We start from the raw sequence: 9,616 nt of genomic DNA on the forward strand, positions 1-9,616 counted from the left end.
AAAAAAAGTTTTTTTGCCCAACTGTAAAGATTTTGTATGCATGTAGATTTTTTTAAAAAAACACAGAAAAATAAGATATATACTTGAACCAGGTGACTGCCAATAACTCACACCCTAGAAAACATGACCCTCTTTGAAACTGTAGCATCTCCTTAATATAGCAACAACCATTTTGAAATATCATCTAGTGTCTCTCTATATATTATATTTATGCATAAATACAATTTAAAGCCAGTACGTTCCTACTTCCACCAATCTGATATCATTCCTCTGCCTCTGTTGTGTTGCCTGTTAGTTCCTTTGTTTGAACATCTGAACAATTCTAAGATGTTGACTTTCTGAAGAGGTAAGGACAGTTGTAGGGTGCATCATCCCACAATTTGGAATTGCTTCATTACTTTCTCTTAGGATCATTAATTTAATGCTCTGGCACCTACAGTTTTGTAAAGTGGAAGGCAGAATTAAGGCACTGATGTTCATTAAAGATGTAATTGGTGTCCTAGGCATAACCTAAAATATCCTTATGGCTATTTACAAAAAATTTAAAAAATAATAACTTAAAATTTAAATCATCCAACCATATCGCAATATATCATTTTGTCATACAACCAGTACAAAAATACAATAAAACTGAACCTGTCTAAAATATGTCCTGTTTTTTCCAGTAGATCTTAATTTGAACTAGTCATAAGTCTACTTTAATTGTGTGTCAGAGAACTTAGTCGAACACTACTATGGACAGTAAATAGTTCATAGGTGAGGTGGTATTCCTGACATTCACTTTCCCTGTAGTGTCAGGTTGTTTCACCATGCATAATGTGAAGCATGCTGATTTTACAGGAGTCGCTGCAACACATCTCCTCCTTCCAAATAGTCAGTGACCTGTAGGATGATTCAGTGTCTCTGTATGTATATTCTTGACAAATTGACAGTGGAAGATACTGGCATCCATAAATGACCTTCAAGTGAACCTATAAGTCAATAATCACAATATTTGTCATAAAATAAAAGTTGTATAAGCATACAATTGCCTTTATTAGATGATATTCTTCAGTAGACTGGGGATCCGATCCAACCTCCAAGTCTACTGTACTCTTTTAAAAACACAAAGACACATTCATAACTTATGTCTTAATTCTCCTTTTTGTTTACTAAGAGTTTCTTTTTTTTTTTTATGTTAGCCTGATCTTTTTTAATTTTAGCATACACTTTTCTCAAATTATTTCGAATGAACAAGATAGTTTTTTGGTTTGAACAGACCTTTAGTACACTCTATAAAGATAGGAGAGAAAAGGCTCAAGATCAAAGGCAAGCTGTGCAGAAATGAACCCAGAGAGTCTGGAAAAACATCCCCAGGGCTTGGTACAAGTCCAAGCTGTCTGAGGTCTCAGCAGTGGCAGGAGGAAGAGAGCATGAGCTCCCATCCCTACCCAAGAAGCTTCCTTCTGTTGACAACTCTTCCAGTGGAAAGTTGAGTTTTCTCCAGTGGAGTCTCAGTGGGCATATAAACTTAAGAATAGGCCCCATGCCAGCAGAAGATGGCCAACATAAAACAAATGCAATAATTTTTTTCTACAGATTTTTGTCTCAGATGCCTTTGGGGGGGGCAATTTTAAATTTTTATCGTATTGGTCTTCTGTTTGAAAATATGGCTTCTGATTTTGAGTTCTTATAGTGTGTGTGTGTGTGTGTGTGTGTGTGTGTGTTTCTTGTACTTTTTCTTTGTCTTTTAAATATGTATTCTAGTTTATTTTGTTTTATTGATTTGCCTGCTTATTTTCTAAATTGAGAAAGCAACGAAATGGAGTTGGGTAGATGGTGCGGAGCTCAGAGGGATAAGGAGTAGGACACTGTGATCAGAGTACATTGCATAAACAATAATTCCTTTCAATTCCAAGTCATGACTCAGGACAGAGAGCCATTCTGTCAGCTTCCAAATTATTAAAACAAGACCAAGACTCTCTCCCTTCATTTAAAATAAGTGACTTTTCCTGAGCCCCTTTCACAGCTAAACTTGTTGGCAATTTTCAGATTGTTCTGGACTTATTTCAAAACATCGTGCGCTTAACTAAATGCTCCCTGCATTTTGTCTAGTTTTTTCATAAGTGACACCAGGTTTGCTTTTTAAGAGCTATGCTTGCCATCAACACTAGGGGCTGGGCTATATTTATTGCTGTTATTAAAGAGATTTTTCAGAGTTGTATCAAATAGAGTTATTGTCTCTGGAAAAGCAATCTTACATGGATATACAAACACATGCATGCAATCAACCCCTCAAACACCTGTTTTACCTCCCCAGTGTCAAGCAATTAATAGAAACTATTCCAAAAAAAATAATAATTGCCTCTCTCTGACTGTACAGGAACATTTTTCCTTGTCACTATTCTCTACACAACAAAAACAACAATTCACATTGCATTTGAGTTATATTGAGTATTATAAATAATCTCAGGATGGCAAAGTATACAGGAGTGTGTGTATAGGTTATATGCAAATTCTGTCATTTTATTTAAAGGGCTTGAACATTTGCAGATTTTACTATCCACAGGGGAGCCCCCAAACTATTCCCTCTTGGAGACCAAGGAAAGGCTGTATGTGAAAATAAGAAATTAAAAATATGTCTCTAAGCTTAGTTTTTAGCTAACATTATGGTAGATAAAATACTTTCTGTGCAGTTTGCCTTTAAAACAGCCTCTATTCATCTGATTATTTTTTGCCTTAAGAGAATAAATTTAGCAAATGCTTTTATTTCGTTATTTGCTTGTTTGATCCTTCCTCCCTTCCTTCCTTCCTTCCTCCCTTCCTTCCTCCCTCCCTCCCTCCCTCCCTCCCTTCCTTCCTTCCTTTCTCTTTGCTTGCTTGTTTGTTTCTTTCTTTCTTTGCATTGGGAATAGTTCTACAAAACACATTAAGTATTACCTCACAAGTCTCTGTTGTGGCCTATTGTTAGCTCAATACATTTACTAAGTATCTTTATTTTTTTTCCTATGACAAAGAGAGATATCCATTTTGTTGAGCTAAAATGAATAGACATGACATACATATGAATTCATAAATAATATGGCAACATCAAGGAGATTTGCACAGGTTTAAACAAAACAAAAACCCCAACACTGAGAGAGGAACTGGACACAAATTCTCACCCTTAACCTGGACACTATTTGCATATGATAACTTCTGTCAAAGGGAAAATCAGTTACCTCTGGTGACATGCCAATGAGTGTAACAACTCAAGGCAGCCCCATGACCAGTTGGCCAACACAAAACAGACTCCATATTTTATGTGTTTTGAGGGGGAAAGCAAGGCTTGGTTCTTTGTTCTGTTCTGTTTTTGTATTTTTTTCTTAATTGCTTTTTTGGTTTGTTTGTTTTGATTTTTAGTTATTGGAGGAAGAGAAGAGAAAGAAAATGAATTAATGGGTTGAGTGTAGGGAAAAATCTGGACAGCGTTGAGAATGTGAGAAACATGATCTGAAATTATTGTATATGTTGCCTCTCCCAACCTTGAAGCAGGCTGATTCAGACCTTGTTGTCACTAAGCAGAGAACCACCTGCGGTGGAACCTTCCTACTTACAAAGCAGGTTCTATTGTCTACATCTGCCACTGCTTTCCACCAAAACATTATTGCTACCTGCTGAGACCCTTGAGACCTTCCTGAGACAGCATCCTGCAGATCACCTTCAGCTGGCAAAGGGTATTAAGAACGAACTGGTGGGGGATGGGCCTCCTTCCTCTATATAAGCTCAGAATCTCAGTAAACTCGTGAGCTTTGATCAGCTATGTTGTCTTAGCTTCGTTCCTTGTTTGCAGTCTAATCTCTTTCAGCCCCAGCCCACCTTTCAGAAGAGTACCCAGTTCGAGTGTGGCTGTGGGCGGTCGTACTCAGCATAAAAAGATTAAAAAAAAAAAAAAAACAACTCAGTCACAGTCCCTAAGGGTAGCTTCTTTCATTTATTCTACCTCAGAAAGTAAATGTTTTCCAAAAATCATTATATCATAACTGAACAAGTGAATTTATTTCCAGTTACATTTCTATATTTTGCAAGGGTGAGGGTCTGTGTTTTCCCAGTTTTTTCAATGGGTTCTAATGCAGAGATATGAGTACAGACAGGGGAGAGCAACATCAAATCCCTGCTAAACAGGCAGAAAGACCGCCCAGTCACTAAACCAGTACCGAGCACCATGGGTTCCATGAAGCGTTCTTACTTCAGTTCTGAAAGACCTTGAGTTGCCCACCTACTCTTAATCAGGCACAATAATTTTATCAAAAAAGAGAAATATCAGTTCATATTAATTGTAGAAAATAGTATGTTTCAATATGAAATTTTCATACATGTAATTTAGGGATAGTGATCAAATTTATATTACTTTTATCGATACATATGCCTAGTTCCCTCCCAAAGAAGGGCATTCTTCTAATTTTGTAATAGTCCACCTTCTACTTTGGTCTCTTGAAAAGGTAAAGTTGGAAGATAATCTGACTTCATGATTATGTCTATTTCTACATCCACTTTTATAACAAATGGCAATTTCATTTTTCATGTATTTTCAGGTTGTGAACCCAGCTGCCAGTAGAAAAGACTGAAAGCAACTTGAAAGGCAATAGACGTTCTCCCTGAGCGACCATGTGCTGTGCCTCAATACCTATGGTGCTTCAATCCCCTATGTTTCCAGTTCTTTCTCTCCAGTCCTATGCTCACCCGGATTTCCTTCCAGTTTCACATTGTTTAAAGCTTCTGTGAAATTATAGTCAGAGTCAGTCATCTGCATCAATTCTTTTGATAAATAAGGGTCTTATTTCTACCCTTGCATATTTGGAGTCAGCTTTAATTCTTGGGAAAACAGAGGGTCAAATGTTCTCACATTCTTGATCCTGAGCTTTGGTAATGTACTAAACTCTGTGATTTCTGAAGCTTAATGCATAATAATATCATCATCAAAATAGAGTGGAATAGACAAAGAAATGATGGATTCATTTGATTCTCTGTTAGGATGATGAGGATTCTGAAATGGAAACCTTGCTGTGCACCAATGTTTTTCTATTACATACCTTTCTGACAGATGGGTATCTGTATATATGTATGGTATACCTATACTTATATGTGTTATTTGAGTATATAAATGTGTATGTGTTCATATATATGAAGGCTTCTTCAACATACTTAAGTATCGTGGACTGTCAATATAAATGCTGAACCTGCAAAAAAAAAAATCATGATCAGAAACAAACCCTTATCTACTGCCACATTATGGTGTATGTTCTTATTTGAACTTTATTCCTTTCTTTTGGGACATTAGCCTTTCAAACATTTACCTTCTTCTCCACCTGCTATGGACTTTTTCTGCCCAGCATCCCCACAACCAGGTTGAACTTTGGCTACTGAAAAACTTCTGCTTCTATTTTCAATGTCTGGCTGGGCTCCAGTTTCTTGGCATGTACAACCTTAGCCTTCACTTCATACTTTGATCTATTTTCCCTTTTTCCCTCTACATAAATATTGAACATTCTTATCTCAGGTACTTCAATATATTGAAGTCTATGCCTCACACCACTTAGGTGTGGAAACTCAAACAAGCAAAGGGTAGGATCTTTTGCTTGAGGAACCAGAACAGCCCTCTGGAAGGGAAATCCTGAAGTCCCTGGAAGCCCTAGAGAACTCCCTTATACCTTCTGCGATGAGATTATAGAACAAAACAAAACAAAACAAACGATTCATAAGTCCTTACCAGATACCAAACAGAAAGACTGTCTTAAACAGTGAGAAATAAATGTCTGGTTTTTGTTTGTATTGTTGTTGTTGTTGTGGTTGTTGCCTATTTGTCTGTTGGTACTTTGTTGATGTCCTTTGAACAAACTAGCAGGGGTTATAGTGGTTTTTAAATTCACTGGAGGCCAGTATTGTATGGTTTTAAAAATTGCTGCACTGATCTATGTTATATATCATATATGAACCTTTAATGTTTTCTCTGTAATTGACTTTTGTTCCTTTAAATTCATTATCTTAAAAAGAAAACTGCCTGCATTTTAAGCAAGTAAGCACATTTAAAAGGTCACCATGAATTTCAGACAGCTGACTCACAACTAAAATAATTAGTCCACTCTAATGTCTGTTGGTGACATTTTTTTTTCTGAAGTTTCAGGTTTGTTTTCCATCTAAGGTAAATGTGACAGTGCCTACAATAAATGGGTTGGTAATTCAAACATTTGTGCTTAATATGGTGTTCCATTTACTATGCCATAAAACCTAGCCAATTATAATCAAATATCCATAGTAATCAAACATCTGCCATTTTATTAACCTTTGGGTGACCTTTAGATAATCCACAATGAAAATGTTTTATTATTTAGATATTTTTATTTTTATCACTATTTCCTTTTATTCATTTTGCCTCATGTACTATGTCATGATTATTGATTCCCCCAGGTCCATTCTCTGCCCCTCCCATTCAGAGCAACTGCCTTTCTATCACTCAGAAAAGAAACAGACTTATAAGGGATGATATGGCATGGTATGATATGATATGTTATGACATGGTATGATATGATAGGATATGACAAAGCTAATGATTAGTTGAATTCAATGCTGTATGTATATATTTGTTCATTTATTAGAGATCTTTGTCTTAAAAATCTTCATTTTTTTTGCAGAATTTACACACACATCGTAATCTACAACTTTATCATTACAGGTAGAAACACTGATAGTCATGCATATATAGAATTTATACTCCAATAAGGCTGCTATTTGAAAAAAAAAAAAGCTTAGAGATGATCATAATAACACTGTCAGATAATTCAATTATTTTGCAGAAGATATATTTTATGAAATGAAAATTTCAGATTGGGGAGAGCCCAGAGGCATTGAAAACAATACACCATATTGCCATTGCTCTCTGAGTTTTATCACAATTAAATGGTAAAGCCCTATAACCAAACCATCCCAGCTAGTTTGGCTAATATGTTTTGGCAGGGAGGCCATGGCCTAGATTACTGCCTCCATAATTTAGCACCACAGGGCCCAGGCAGGAAGCAAGTCTGAGATGAACCTTGCTGGGTGCCACATAACATGGGCAGGGCTAGAGCAATCCTGAGACCTCTTCTGAGATGATCCCAAAAACCCACACTCCACGGACACTGCTAAGTGAGCAAATACGGGATGACAAGATGAACAAGAAAGAGAAACAGAAGGATGGGGAAACGATATAGAGAGGTAGAACTGGAGGGCCAAGGATAATGTGGAACAACCTGATGCAAATGGTCAGCACTGCCACCTAAGTCATGGTGAGGTCCTGGACCATACTTACATCCAGGGCCATGTCTGGCTTCTTGGCTTTGCAGCATCAGGGATCTGTTACCACCTAAGGTCAGGTGGAGGTCCCTGGTTTAGGCTGTCACCTCAACCATGCTGACATCTGCAGGCTATGCAGACTTCCTAACTCTCACCTGGGCATCATGGGAGAGCTGACGCTCAAGGAATGAGACCAGGTTACCTCTCCCTGCCCCTTGCCAGATGCAGTCCTCAAGAGAGGCTTCAACTGACAACAGAAAGCACAGTAGTGCTGGCCCTGGTTGCAGAATTTGTTAATAAGCATGCCCTGAAGGTATGAGCATGGAAGAGCTGACCCTGCCACTTTTCTGCTATGAGGGGGTGTGGACAAGAGATCAATGCCCTCTGTCTTTCCCTCCAAACCCTTGGCCCTTGCAAGATGCAATAGATGAGAGAGCTGGCCCCTGGTCATGGAAGCAGGAGAGCTGCTATGTCTCTTGCAGGCTACAGATCTCATGAGAGTGGGTGCTGTACCTTCCCTGGGCAGCACGGTAGAGCTGACCATGCGAGCAAGTGGGTGAGCCAGCACTGATAGTGTGAGAGCTGACTGTGCCCCATGCATGCAACAACATCCATGAGTTAGCCAGAACAGTGCTCAAGAGCTCCCCTTGGGGGTGTGAGTTGGGCTTGAGTTTGCCCAACTGAACATTTACCCCATAGATGAACTCCTGGAGTTCAAATTTGAGTAATCAAATTTGTTTCAGCCTACCATTAAGTTTCACATTATAGCTATAAGAACCTTATCCATTTCATGGTCAATATAAAATATTTATTAATTAAAGATATAAAGACCTTTAGATATTTTCATTGAAATTTCTTGTTCTGTTATTGACACATGTATTGATATGGCAATGCTACAGGGCAAATTTTAATTGTAGGATGATGGAGCAACAAATGGATACATTGAATACATTTCTACCAGGAGAACAAAATACATTATGCTAATAATTGGATCAAAACTGGTATCTACCCAATTACAATTATGTTACATAGCACATACTGAGAAAAGAGTGTGACTCAGAGTTGGTAGATGGAGGTAGGTAGTGGAGGAACCAGGCTTGTATCTATGTATATAGTTTTTCTTTTGATCTCTCTCTCTCTCTCTCTCTCTCTCTCTCTCTCTCTCTCTCTCTCTNTGTGTGTGTGTGTGTGTGTGTGTGTGTGTGTGTGTGTGTGTGAATGAGTTGTTTCTTATACTTTTGCCTAGTTGTGAGACCCTTTCCTTCTATTTGGTTACCTTGATGTGGTAGTATGTGCTTGGCTGTTTTCTACGGGGAAGCAAAGGTAGGTTTGATAAGTAGAGGACAGAGAGTGGGGAGGATGGGAGGGAAGAGAGGAGAAGCTATGGTTGGGATGGAATATATGAGATAGAAAGAAAGAAAGAAAGAAAGAAAGAAAGAAAGAAAGAAAGAAAGAAAGAAAGAAAGAAAGAAAGAAAGAAAGAAAGAAAGAAAGAAATACAGACAGACAGACAGACAGAAAGAAAAGGTTTATGTCAACACAAACATTAACCTCATTATTTTCTAGCCTCCAGAATAGGATAATGTCAGATTATTAAAAAATAATACATCAGTGTGATTCAATATTCATCTCAAAGAAGTTGATCTGAGATAAAGTAAAATGAAGTATAAAATTTGGATCTGAGAGCTAAGCTCTAAATATCTGTTGGTCATTTGATATAAAATTGATTAGAATGATTATTTAAACGTATTTATTAACTTTTCATGATCTACCCACCAGAACTCAGCATTCAGCAGTTGCCTCGCATCCCATATATCAACAATGTGTGTATATACCACAAGAAACAGCAAGGTCAAAGAACCAATTAGTCACATTTCTGTCTTGTAACATTGTAACATGATCTCTCATTGACTGTAGTCTTCAACTGTTAATAGGGCCAATGATTTTTGAGTATGAGGCTTTACTCAAGCTTTCCAGACCGGCCATTGTGAAATTCCATCTCCTTCCAAGAAGAAAGAACCCTGATTGTCACTCTAGAAGACAGCAGTTGTAGATTATGTAAACTAGCAGCCACACTATGCAGGAGTTCTTTCTCTTTTTTTCTGTGTCAGCCAAAGTTACCTTCAACATTTACTGTATTTATCTCTGTGATGTTATGGACCATAAGGTCCACATAGAGCAGACAAGATCGGAGACAGGTTAGAATGTATTGTAATCAGTTGATCTTGGTCTTTTCTTCTTTAGAAATACATATTTTAGGTATTTGCTTAATTGCTTCAAATTTAAATTCTAGCACCACTGTCCAGCTCTTCGAGAGACTATTCAC

The sequence above is a fragment of the Mus pahari genome, chromosome 8 (genome assembly GCF_900095145.1).
Source record: "Mus pahari chromosome 8, PAHARI_EIJ_v1.1, whole genome shotgun sequence".
NCBI classification, from domain to species: Eukaryota; Metazoa; Chordata; class Mammalia; order Rodentia; family Muridae; genus Mus; species Mus pahari.